Source organism: Haematobia irritans, chromosome 3, assembly GCF_050003625.1.
Source record: "Haematobia irritans isolate KBUSLIRL chromosome 3, ASM5000362v1, whole genome shotgun sequence".
NCBI classification, from domain to species: Eukaryota; Metazoa; Arthropoda; class Insecta; order Diptera; family Muscidae; genus Haematobia; species Haematobia irritans.
This window is the reverse complement of record NC_134399.1, coordinates 109,003,090-109,015,090: the sequence shown is the minus strand read 5'-3', so window position 1 is coordinate 109,015,090 and position 12,001 is coordinate 109,003,090. Positions and strand designations below refer to the sequence as shown.

General features: G+C 32.2%; 1 protein-coding gene across 10 annotated transcripts in view; it reads right to left on the bottom strand.

The window, feature by feature from the left end:
- LOC142229417 (uncharacterized) overlaps window positions 1-10,719 on the bottom strand; it is a 250,695-nt gene extending 239,976 nt beyond the window's left edge. For all 10 annotated transcript variants that reach the window (XM_075299974.1, XM_075299973.1, XM_075299980.1 and 7 more), the window contains exon 1: window positions 10,181-10,719. The gene's annotated coding sequence lies outside the window, so the exon portion shown is untranslated. The remainder of the gene's footprint in view (window positions 1-10,180) is intronic.
- Between the last annotated feature and the right edge of the window lie 1,282 nt (window positions 10,720-12,001).

The window sequence follows — 12,001 nt, the reverse complement described above, 5'->3', positions numbered from 1 at the left end:
TAAAATCTTGACAATTTTTTCTATATAAATAAAATTTTGACAAAATTTTCTGGAGAAATAAAATTTTGACAAAATTTTCTATAGAAATAAATTTTGACAAAATTTTCTATAGAAATAAAATTTTGACGAAATTTCCTATAGAAATAAAATCTTGACAAATTTTTCTATTGAAATAAAATTTTGACAAAATTTTCTATAGAAATAAAATTTTGACAAAATTTTCTATAGAAATAGAATTTTGACAAAATTTCCTATAGAAATAAAATTTTGACAAAATTTCCCATAGAAATAAAATCTTGACAAATTTTTCTATTGAAATAAAATGTTGACAAAATTTTCTACAGAAAAAAAATTTTGACAAAATTTTCTATAGAAATAGAATTTTGACAACATTTCCTATAGAAATAAAATTTTGACAAAATTTTCTATAGAAATACAATTTTGACAAAATTTTCTTTGGAAATAAAATCTTGACAAAATTTTCTATAGAAATACAATGTTTACAAAATTTTCTATAGAAATTAACTTTTAACAAAATTTTCTATAGGAATAAAATGTTGACTAAACTTTCTATAGAAATAAAATTTTGACAAAATCTATCTATATCTATAGAAATACAATTTTGACAAAATTTTCCATAGAAATAAAATGTTGACAACATTTTCTATAGAAATACAATGTTGACAAAATTTTCCATAGAAATAAAATTTTGACAAATTTTTCTATAAGAATAAAATGTTGACAATATTTTCTATAGAAATAAAATTTTTACAAAATTTTCCTATAAAAATAAAATATTGACTATGTTTTCTATAAAGTCAATATTTGTACGAATTTTAATTTTTTATTTAGAGCGTGCTTCCTCTTTTTTTCATTCGTTTTGTTTTTTATTGTTGGTTTTGTTCTTTAAGCATTGTTGTTATTTTTTTATTTCAGCTTAAAAAATCAGAAAACGTTTGTTTTCTGATTTTTTCATCACGTGTTAATCACAATTTAAATTTTCACTTTTAAAATAAAGTCTTTAAAGACATTTCTAATTTTTGAATACGTCTTAGCTTTATAGTCAGGTTGCAACAAATCAAATTTGTTAAATTTTAAAAACGCTTTTAAAATAAAGCCTTTAAAGACATTTCTAATTTTTGAATACGTCTTAGCTTTATAGTCAGTTTGCAACAAATCATCGAATTTAATGATGATATCCCTAATATAGATTTTTTGACAAATTGTCCCCAGTTCAATAGAATATTCTTTAAAATCGAATCTCCCAACTCCGAGAAAAAAAAACGCTTTCATTGAAATATTGACTTTTGATCAAAGAAATATGCCTTCTACACTCAACAAAAAATTTGCTTGGATCCAATCTCTTTGGTGTTGCATCGATCCTTTCGAAAAGAAAACCTTTGCAATAGCGAAAGTCGATATTTTAAAATTTTGAATATGTTGAAAATTCACATTTTCTTTTAATTTTTACTACAAGTGAAAAAACCTAATTATGTCTAATAAATTTTCTTGAATTTGTCGAAAAATATTTACTTATTTTTATGACATCGGCGTGATGCCAGCGTTTGTTATACTGTTTAGTTAAAATTTTCTCAAAATATTCAAAGTTTTCTAAAATTAACCGAAATTTTTTTTCCTGGTGGGTTCACTGTTTTTTCTGTGTACCTAACATTTCATATTATAATGATGGTAATTTTTGAATTTAGAACTTCAATCTCCACAGGAAAATATATTTTGTACATTCTGGTTCTTTGTAGGGATTTTCATTGATTTTAGAATTTTTGAAAATTTTGCGAAATCGATATTTCGATTTTTCGACTTTAACGAAACTTGGAAAAATCAACTGTTCGACCTTTTACCTTTTTTAAAGTGTTTAAAACTCGAGTTTCCGACTATATCAATAATCAAATTTTCAAACCGATTTTTTTAAATGTTTGAGCTTCGATTAAACCGTATAATTTTGCAAATTCATATTCATTGTATCTCTGTACACACAGCAAATGCATTATATTTAAAATAAATTTTAAAATAAATGATATCGCGTATAGATATTCTCAGAGTTACCATAGAAATATTTGAATCATATTTCTTTCGGTTTTTCGGCTTTATCCTTAAAAGTCAATTAGTATAGTTTGGCCAACATCAAAAGTCGGTTAATCGAATTTGAATACTACAAGAAGTCGATTCCGAATTTTTGAAAATTTTTTGACAAATCGAATAGTCGATACTTAATTTTTGTATCGGTAGTTTTTTGTATGGAAGCCTATTATTATAATCGATGTTTTATTAGTGAGTCACAAAAATATGGTGTGACATTTAATTTGACCTAATAGATTCTGTTTTTATTTATTCCACATCAAAAAAAAATTTTCTATTTTTACAATATCAATATAAATTTTTATTCCCAAAAAAACGTTGCTGATATTTTCATAAATTTTTGTATAAAATAGAAAATGTGAACTTTAGTATTCTATGATCGATGGAGCTATTATGAAAATATTTCCAAAAATTATAAACACAGATAAAAGAACATAACAACATAAACTTTCTTCCATCAATAAATGTAAACGCTATATTTGCAAAAAAAAAAAAAAAAAAAAAACAAACAAAAAAAGAACTCTTGAAAGGAAATTTTCGTTTTGCTATCATATATCCCCCTATCCCATGAAACGAACATGAAAATTAAGACAAATCAGTAAATGGACTTTTGTTCATGTTCAAAGTTGCTGTGCCAAAGATATGTCAGTCCGTAGAGAAGCCTTAAGGCTAAATATCGAAAAACATGTTTAGATTCCCTCTAAATTTAACATCAAGTTGGTTGGTTTGTTGTTGGTTTCAATTAGATTTTCTTTTTATCTTTTTAGGTTCTTCGTTCGTTTCGATTCGTTTTTTTTTTTTGGTATTTTGGAGTGCCAGGTCCCAATCATTTTATTTGCCTGAGTTTTTGTGGTAAATATTTTCGTATTCGACTCAAGCTATCCTCTTCAATCCACATCAAGTATCACTTAAGTCATTTAAGCGTGAATTGGATAAAATTTGAAAGAAGAAATAATAACGAATAAAAGAACTGAAATGAAGTTTCATTTTCACATTACGAACGAATACAAATAGAAGTTAAGGAGTTTCTTCAACTTTGCTTACAGGTAACAAATTTTATTTCTTTGTTTTCGATTGGCAGCTGGATTACCAAATGGGAATATGAAAAGGTGTGAGTGGGTTTGTTTTGTGGATCCCCACAAACAAATACATACATACAGACATGGTGAATGACATATATTTTGAATTAATTGACACTTTGGATTTCTAACAATTTTAATTAATAAATTCGACCTTACTATGATAAGCAAGGAATCTGGCACTTACTGAGGTTCAGAAGGTATAGCAAAAATCGCGATTTAAGAAAATTAATGTCTAAACTGTATAAGTTTTATGGATGAATTAGTGGCTACCGGTAATAGTTTTTACATTACCCGTATATGATGGCAAATGTTCGATGGGAGAATTGCAAGGGCTGTAACGACACTAAGCAAATATGGCCCCATTTACACTTAAACCGCACACTAGATATGCTAGTGGTCTCGAGACGTCAGATATCACTCCTGATATCTGCTATAACGGGCCGCTGTCTGATAGGCGATTTTGCAAAAACTATAGGCGCTGACAGCTCATACTATTGTATGAGCTGTCATGATGCGGAGGAAAAGGAATCAATTAAACACCTCTTGTGTGTATGTCCTGCATATTGTGTAAAGCGCAAGCAACTTTTAGGAGCATGTAGCTTCAGATTACTGGGGGATCTGGAAAACGTTAACTTAAGCAGTCTGCTAATGTTTTTTTGGAAAAATCTGGTTGGTTCAACAAAGAAAAATAATGAAGAAGGTTCAGCGGTTAAAACTAGAAGTGCCCATATGTAATAGGTACTTTTAGTTAATGTGGTATCACAATGGACTGAATAGTCTAAGTGAGCCTGAATCTTAATCCGGCTGCCACTTTAACCTAATCTAACCTACATTACCCGTAGCATTCAAGTATGTTTGGGAATAATGAATTATCAATAACAATGAATATGAAAACCATTGGCAATGTTATATATATATATATATATATATATATATATATATATATATATATATATATATATATATATATATATATATATATATATATATATATATATATATATATATATATATATATATATATATATATATATATATATATATATATATATATATATATATATATATATATATATATATATATATAAAGGGTGATTCTTTTGAGGTTAGGATTTTCATGCATTAGTATTTGACAGATCACGTGGGATTTCAGACATGGTGTCAAAGAGAAAGATGCTCAGTATGCTTTGACATTTCATCATGAATAGCCGAACGATCTGCCACAACGTCGAATTTTCAGTGAATGGGCCCTAGAAAAGTTGGCAGAAAATCCGCTTTTTTATCGACAAATTTTGTTCAGCGATGAGGCTCATTTCTGGTTGAATGGCTACGTAAATAAGCAAAATTGCCGCATTTGGAGTGAAGAGCAACCAGAAGCCGTTCAAGAACTGCCCATGCATCCCGAAAAATGCACTGTTTGGTGTGGTTTGTACGCTGGTGGAATCATTGGACCGTATTTTGTCAAAGATGCTGTTGGACGCAACGTTACGGTGAATGGCGATCGCTATCGTTCGATGCTAACAAACTTTTTGTTGCCAAAAATGGAAGAACTGAACTTGGTTGACATGTGGTTTCAACAAGATGGCGCTACATGCCACACAGCTCGCGATTCTATGGCCATTTTGAGGGAAAACTTCGGAGAACAATTCATCTCAAGAAATGGACCGGTAAGTTGGCCACCAAGATCATGCGATTTGACGCCTTTAGACTATTTTTTGTGGGGCTACGTCAAGTCTAAAGTCTACAGAAATAAGCCAGCAACTATTCCAGCTTTGGAAGACAACATTTCCGAAGAAATTCGGGCTATTCCGGCCGAAATGCTCGAAAAAGTTGCCCAAAATTGGACTTTCCGAATGGACCACCTAAGACGCAGCCGCGGTCAACATTTAAATGAAATTATCTTCAAAAAGTAAATGTCATGGACCAATCTAACGTTTCAAATAAAGAACCGATGAGATTTTGCAAATTTTATGCGTTTTTTTTTTTAAAAGTTATCAAGCTCTTAACAAATCACCCTTTATATATATATATATATATATATATATATATATATATATATATATATATATATATATATATATATATATATATTCTAACCATGTCCGTCTGTCTGTTGTATTCACGCTACAGCTTTTAATAATGGCGCTATCGTCCTGAAATTTGCCACAGATTCGTGTTTTGTTTGCAGGCAGGTCAAGTTCGATGATGGGCTATATCGGTCCAAGTTTTGATATAGTCCCCATATAAACCGACCTTGGGCTTATAAAAACCGTAGCTTATATCTAACTTTCCTGAAGTTTGAAATCTAGAGGTATTTTAGGACCATCAAAACGTGTACCGAAAATGAAATTTGCCACACATTCGTGTTTTGTTTGCAGGCAGGTCAAGTTGGAAGATGGCCTATATCGGTCCAAGTTTTGATATAGTCCCCATATAAACCGACCTCCCGATTTGGGGCCTTGGGCTTATAAAAACCGTAGCTAAGATCTAATTTTCCTGAAGTTTGAAATCTAGAGGTATTCTAGGACCATCAAAACGTGTACCGAAAATGGTGCTTATCGGTCCATGTTTTGGTGCAGCCCCCATATAGACCGATCTCCCGATATTATTTCTTGGGCGTCTAGAAACTATATTCATAATCCGACTTGCCTGAAATTGAAAATCTAGAGGTATTTTAAGACCACAAATTGGTGTTTCGAAAATGGGGGTATCGGTCCATGTATTTGTATAGCCCTTATATAGACCGATCTCCCGATATTATTTCTTGGGCATCTAGAAACTATATTTATAATCCGATTTGCCTGAAATTGGAAATCTAGAGGTATTTTGGGACCATAAAGAGATGTGTCGAAAATGGTCAGTATCGGTCCATGTTTTGGTATAGCCCCCATATAGACCGATTTCCCGATTTTGCTTCTTGGGCATCTAGAAAGTGTATTTTCTATCCGATTCGCCTCAAATTGAAAATCAAGAGGTATCTTAAGACCACAAATTGGTGTGTTGAAAATGAGGTGTATCGGCCCATATTTTTGTGTAGACCCCATATAGACCGATTTCCCGATTTTACTTCTTGGGCTTCTAGAATTCGTAGTTTTTATCCAATTTGCCAGAAATTAGAAATCTAGACGAATTTTAGGACCATAAAGAGATGTGTCGAAAATGGTCCGCATGGGTCCATGTTTTGGTATAGCCCTCATATAGACTGATCTCCCGATTTTACTTCTTGGTAGAATTCGTAGTTTTTACCCAATTTCAATTTGAATTCTAGAGGTATTTGAGGACCTTTAAGTAAAATTTCCTGATTTTACCCCTCGTAATCATTTAAATAATCATTTAAATAATGATTTCTCCAAAACTCATGAATTTGATTCATGATGGTGGGTATTTAAGATTCGGCCCGGCCGAACTTACTACTGTATGTACTTGTTATACTCTCCACCATAGGAAGGGGGTATATTAACTTTGTCATTCCGTTTGTAACACATCGAAATATTGCTCTAAGACCCCATAAAGTATATATATTCTGGGTCGTGGTGAAATTCTGAGTCGATCTGAGCATGTCCGCCCGTCCGTCCGTCCGTCTGTTGAAATCAGGCTAACTTCCGAACGAAAGAAGCTATCGACTTGAATCTTGGCACAAGTAGTTGTTATTGATGTCGGTCGGATGGTATTGCAAATGAGCCATATCGGTCCACTTTTACGTATAGCTACCATATAAACCGATCCCCAGATTTGGGTTGCGGAGCCTCTAAGAAAAGCAAATTTCATCCGATCCGGCTGAAATTTAGAACATGGTGTTAGTATATGGTCTCTAACAACCATGCACAAATTTGTCCACATCGGTTCATAATTATATATAGCGCCCATATAAACCGATCCCTAGATTTGACCTCCGGAGCCCCTTGGAAGAGCAAATTTCATCCGATTGGTTTGAAATTTGGTATGTGATGTTAGTATATGGTCTCTAACAACCATGCAGGAATTGGTCCATATCGGTCTATAACTATATATAGTCCCCATATAAACCGATCCCCAGATTTAACCTCCGATGCCTTTTGGAGAAGCAACATTCATCCGATCTGATTGAAATTTAGTACGTGGTGTTAGTATATGGTCTCTAACAACTATGCAGGTATTGATCCATATCAGTCCATAATTATTTGGTACATTGTGCTAGTATATGGCCGTTAACAACCATGTATAACTAGGTTCATATCGGTCTATATTTATATATAGCCCACAGATAAATCGATCCCCAATCACACAAAAATTGGTCCATTTCAAGTTCATAATTGTATATAGCCCCCATATAAGCGAACCGCATATTTCAATTCTGACTCTCTAAGTACCGTGCAAAAGTCCATATCGATTCGTAATTATTTGTAGACTTACCCATACATACCCTTTTTGTCTAATATATACCACGTATGGACTAACTTACAATTTAGAAGACGATGTTAAGAACTTTTAGGTATTACCACAACCCAAGTAATTCGATTGTGGATGACAGTCTTTCGTAGAAGTTTCTACACAATCCATGGTGGAGAGTACATAAGATTCGGCCTGGCCGAACTTACTGCCGTATATACATATTTATACCCTTCTCCCCTACTGTGGTACAGGGTATAATAAGTTTGTGCATTTGTATGTAACGCCAAGAAATAGTGGTCATAGACCCATCTTTTAGTATACCGATCGGCTTAGAATTAAATTCTGAGTCGATTTAGCGATGTCCGTCCGTCTGTCTGTCTGTCTGTATATGTAGTTTTGTGCACAAAGTACAGCTCGCAATTTAAGTCCGATCGTCCTCAAATTTGGCATAGGGCCGTTTCTTGGAACAGAGACAATCGCTATTGGTCTTGGAAAAAATCGGTTCAGATTTAGATATAGCTGACATATATATTTATCCCCGATTTGGTCATAGTAAGCGTGTTTATCAACCGATTTTCTTGAAATACGGTACATCCAAATATTTTATGAGTCTCTAAAATCTTGCAAAATATCAGCCAAATCGGTTCCGATTTAGATATAGCTCCCATATATATCTTTCGTCCGATTTAGACTCATATGACCACAGAGGCCAAAGTTTACTACCGATCTTCGTGAAATTTAGCACAGAGGGTAGAATTGTCATTCTTGGTAAATTTGATTGAAATCGGTTCAAATTTAGATATAGCTCCCATATATATCTTTCGTCCGATTTGAACTTATATGGCCACAAAAGCCAGAGTTTTGCCGTGATTTGCTTCAAATGTTGCACAAGGGATACGTTTAATAGTATCGTTAAGTGTGTCAAATTTTGTTAAAATCGGTTCAGATTTAGATATAGCTCCTATATATATCTCTTTCGTCCGATTTGGACTTATATGGCCTCAAAAGCCAGAGTTTTGCCCTGACTTGCTTCAAATTTTGCACAAGGGGTACGTTTAATAGTATCGTTAAGTGTGTCAAATTTTGTTAAAATCGGTTCAGATGTAGATATAGCTCACATATATATCTTTCGCCCGATTTGGACTTATATGGTCCCAAAAGCCAGAGTTTTGCCCTGACTTACTTCAAATTTTGCACAAGCGGTACTTTGAACGATACTATTGTATGTACTAAATATGGTCAAAATCGATTCAGATTTAGATATAGCTCCCTTATATATCTTTCGTCCGATTTGAACTTATATGGCCTCAAAATCCAGGGTTTTGCCGTGATTTGCTTCAAATTTCGCACAAGGAGTACGTTTAGTAGTATTGGTAAATGTGCCAAAATTGGTTCAGATTTAGATATGGCTCCCATATATATCTTCCGTCCGATTTGCATTCATATGACCAGGGGGGCCAAAATTATACTCCCATTTACGTGAAATTTCGCTTAGATAGCAGAATTATTATTCTAACTATATGTTACATGTCCAATTTAGTCAAAATCGGTTCAGATTATATATAGCTCCCATATATACGTACACCAGAGTTGCGGAAATATGGTCGAATGTTATACATTTTAGACCCATTTTCAAAGTTTCCTCCAATTAACTGGATAGCGTTAGCCGATTTAAATTTTAATTCTAGAGATTTTGTAGAAGTAAAAAATTGTCTCCTTTATATAGCTTCCAGCAAATGTGAAGTAGTTGAGATGGTAACACAAATTTTGGCCTACATAGGGGTGAAGGGTATAATATAGTCGGCCCCGCCCGACTTTAGACTTTACTTACTTGTTTTAAATTGAAATTGATTTTTTCTACACTTTCAAATATTTTTTTCGAGAAGCTCGATTCATTTTTAAATTGAAGCAATCAATTATTTATTGTGTTTTTGTTTATATAGATGAAATATTTTTTTTTTTTTAATTTCATAAGAGCTTCTTAGTAATTTTCCGAGTATAATTATTTTTATAATTATTTTGGATTTGAATCAAAATTTAATAAACTAATGAATACTAATTATTTCCGATAAACATTTTCAATTATTTTTTTTTTTTGTATTAATTAAAATGTCAATCCTTTTCCTTTATTGACTTTATTTTTAATTATTATTAAAAATTTATTTGTTTCAGTTAGTTTTTTTGTTGATTACATTTTCAACTTATTAAATGAAAATATTTTGGTGTAGATCTCATTGAATTCTATTGAATATAATTTTATTAAATTCTTCTTATTTATTTTTTTACAATTTTATTTATTTATAATTACTGTTTTTTATTTCATTATTTAAGATTACTGTTATTGTTATTAATTTTTACATTTTCACAAAGTGGTTTTATGACCATTTCAATAAAATTCGGCCTTCATAAAGCTATTGATAGAAACTAGATTTTTATAAAACAAGTAGATTTAACATCTTCTGACACCCCCGTAAAATTATATACTAAACATAATATGGATAGGGTCATGGTAGACGAAAATCGATGACATTTCATTTAATGGATCTAGAGCCAGAGTTCAATAAAGAAATCTTTAACTGGTTATGTTCTTAGCATGCCTTAACAAAAATGTGGTTTTATTTTTAACTTACCCACAAATCTTTATTATAAAATGTAATCCAATTAATTAAAAGAATTCGGAATTTTATTGTTAGTTTTCAGCACTATTTAAGTTTTAATTAATTTGTATCTCTTTTTTTAATTTCGATTTTATTAGGATTATTCAGAAATATTAATTTTTCACTTTACACATTTCATTAATAATGATTACAGACAATTCAATTTCGTTTGAATTTGTTGTATTAATTCATCCAATATTATTATATTAAATTAATCACAAATGTTACTTTTCGATAGTTTTCAAATTTTCAAGTAGACCAGTTTAAAACAAACGAAAAATAATAGACACTCACAAAAATTGTATTAATAAAAAATGTATGGCATAGATTTCAAAAATTTTGAAAATCGTTATTTAATTTCTCAATGAATTAAAAAACACTTCAAACAACTGTTTTGGGATTTTCCTATTGAAGCTCCACGTATCACTGTGTGTGTGTCTTTTGTAGTAGTATTAGTATTAGTAGGAAATCAATTTTGCCGTTAAACGATGATTTTGCACGACTTTATTGCACGACCGCCAACACTTGACTGTCGTAAAAGACCTCAACAATATGCTAACAAAGTCAAGAGCTTTGAACAACTGCGAAAGCAGAGCTGCAGCCGCATATTCACACACACACACACGAACACTAGAGTATGGTAAGACTCTATCATGGTATCCCAAGAAATAAACCACAAAACATTAACCGTGGTAGAATCGACACCATAAACAAGGAGATATTGAGGATGATAGAGAAGCACTGCTGGTTCTGTCGTTTGGGTTAACCAAGTGTTTGACGACCACCAATCGATCGACAAACAGCAAGCAGCACCCATACCAACAACAAAATATCAACTTACAAAACAGGCTCCAAGTAAACGTTGACGATGAAACGACAACGGCAACATAGTCGTCTAAGCCTATGCCAACATTGGAACTGCAAAGTACTAACAAATGCAACAACACAAACTTCACTTGGGGGAGCTTACCTTTTGATTATGACTTACGGTGGTTACAAAGAAAAAAGAGCAAACAAACAAATCAAAACAAAAACAATTCTCTTTAGATACTCTCAAAAGTAACGTAAAATTATTTTTGAAATGCAAAACAGCTGAGAGATGTTGTGAGATGACATGAATGAATAACTGTCTCTAGTTGAGCAAGAGCATTTGAAGTGGTACAAATTTTTGTATGGGGGGGAGGGGGGGCTTTCTCGAAATGTAACCGCATGCAATTGGGGATGCCAGATTGATTTATTGAACACATAATTACTATGGATTTATTACAATTTCTCCTCAAGTTGCTAACACAGAAGAATCTCAAAAAAGTTAACTTTTAAAACTTAAGTTTTAAATTAAGAAAAACAAAATAAGTATATAAGGCCGTAAGTTCGGTCAGGCCGAATCTTATGTACCCTCCACCATGGATTGCGTAGAAACTTCTACGAAAGACTGTCATCCACAATCGAATTACTTGGGTTGTGGTATCTTAAAACTCTTAACATCGTTTTCTAAATTGGGAGTTAGCCCATACGTGGTAGAGAGCCAGAATTGAAATATTAGGTCGCTTATTTGGGGGCTATATACAATTATAAACTTGATATGGACAAATTTTTGTTTGATTGGGGATCGATTTATCTGAGGGCTATATATAACTATAGACCGATATGAACCTAGTTAGGCATGTTTGTTAACGGCCATATACTAGCACAATGTACCAAATTTCAACTGACTCGGATGAAATTTGCTCCTCCAAGAGGCTCCAAAACCAAATCTCGGGATCGGTTTATATGGGGGCTATATATGATTATGGA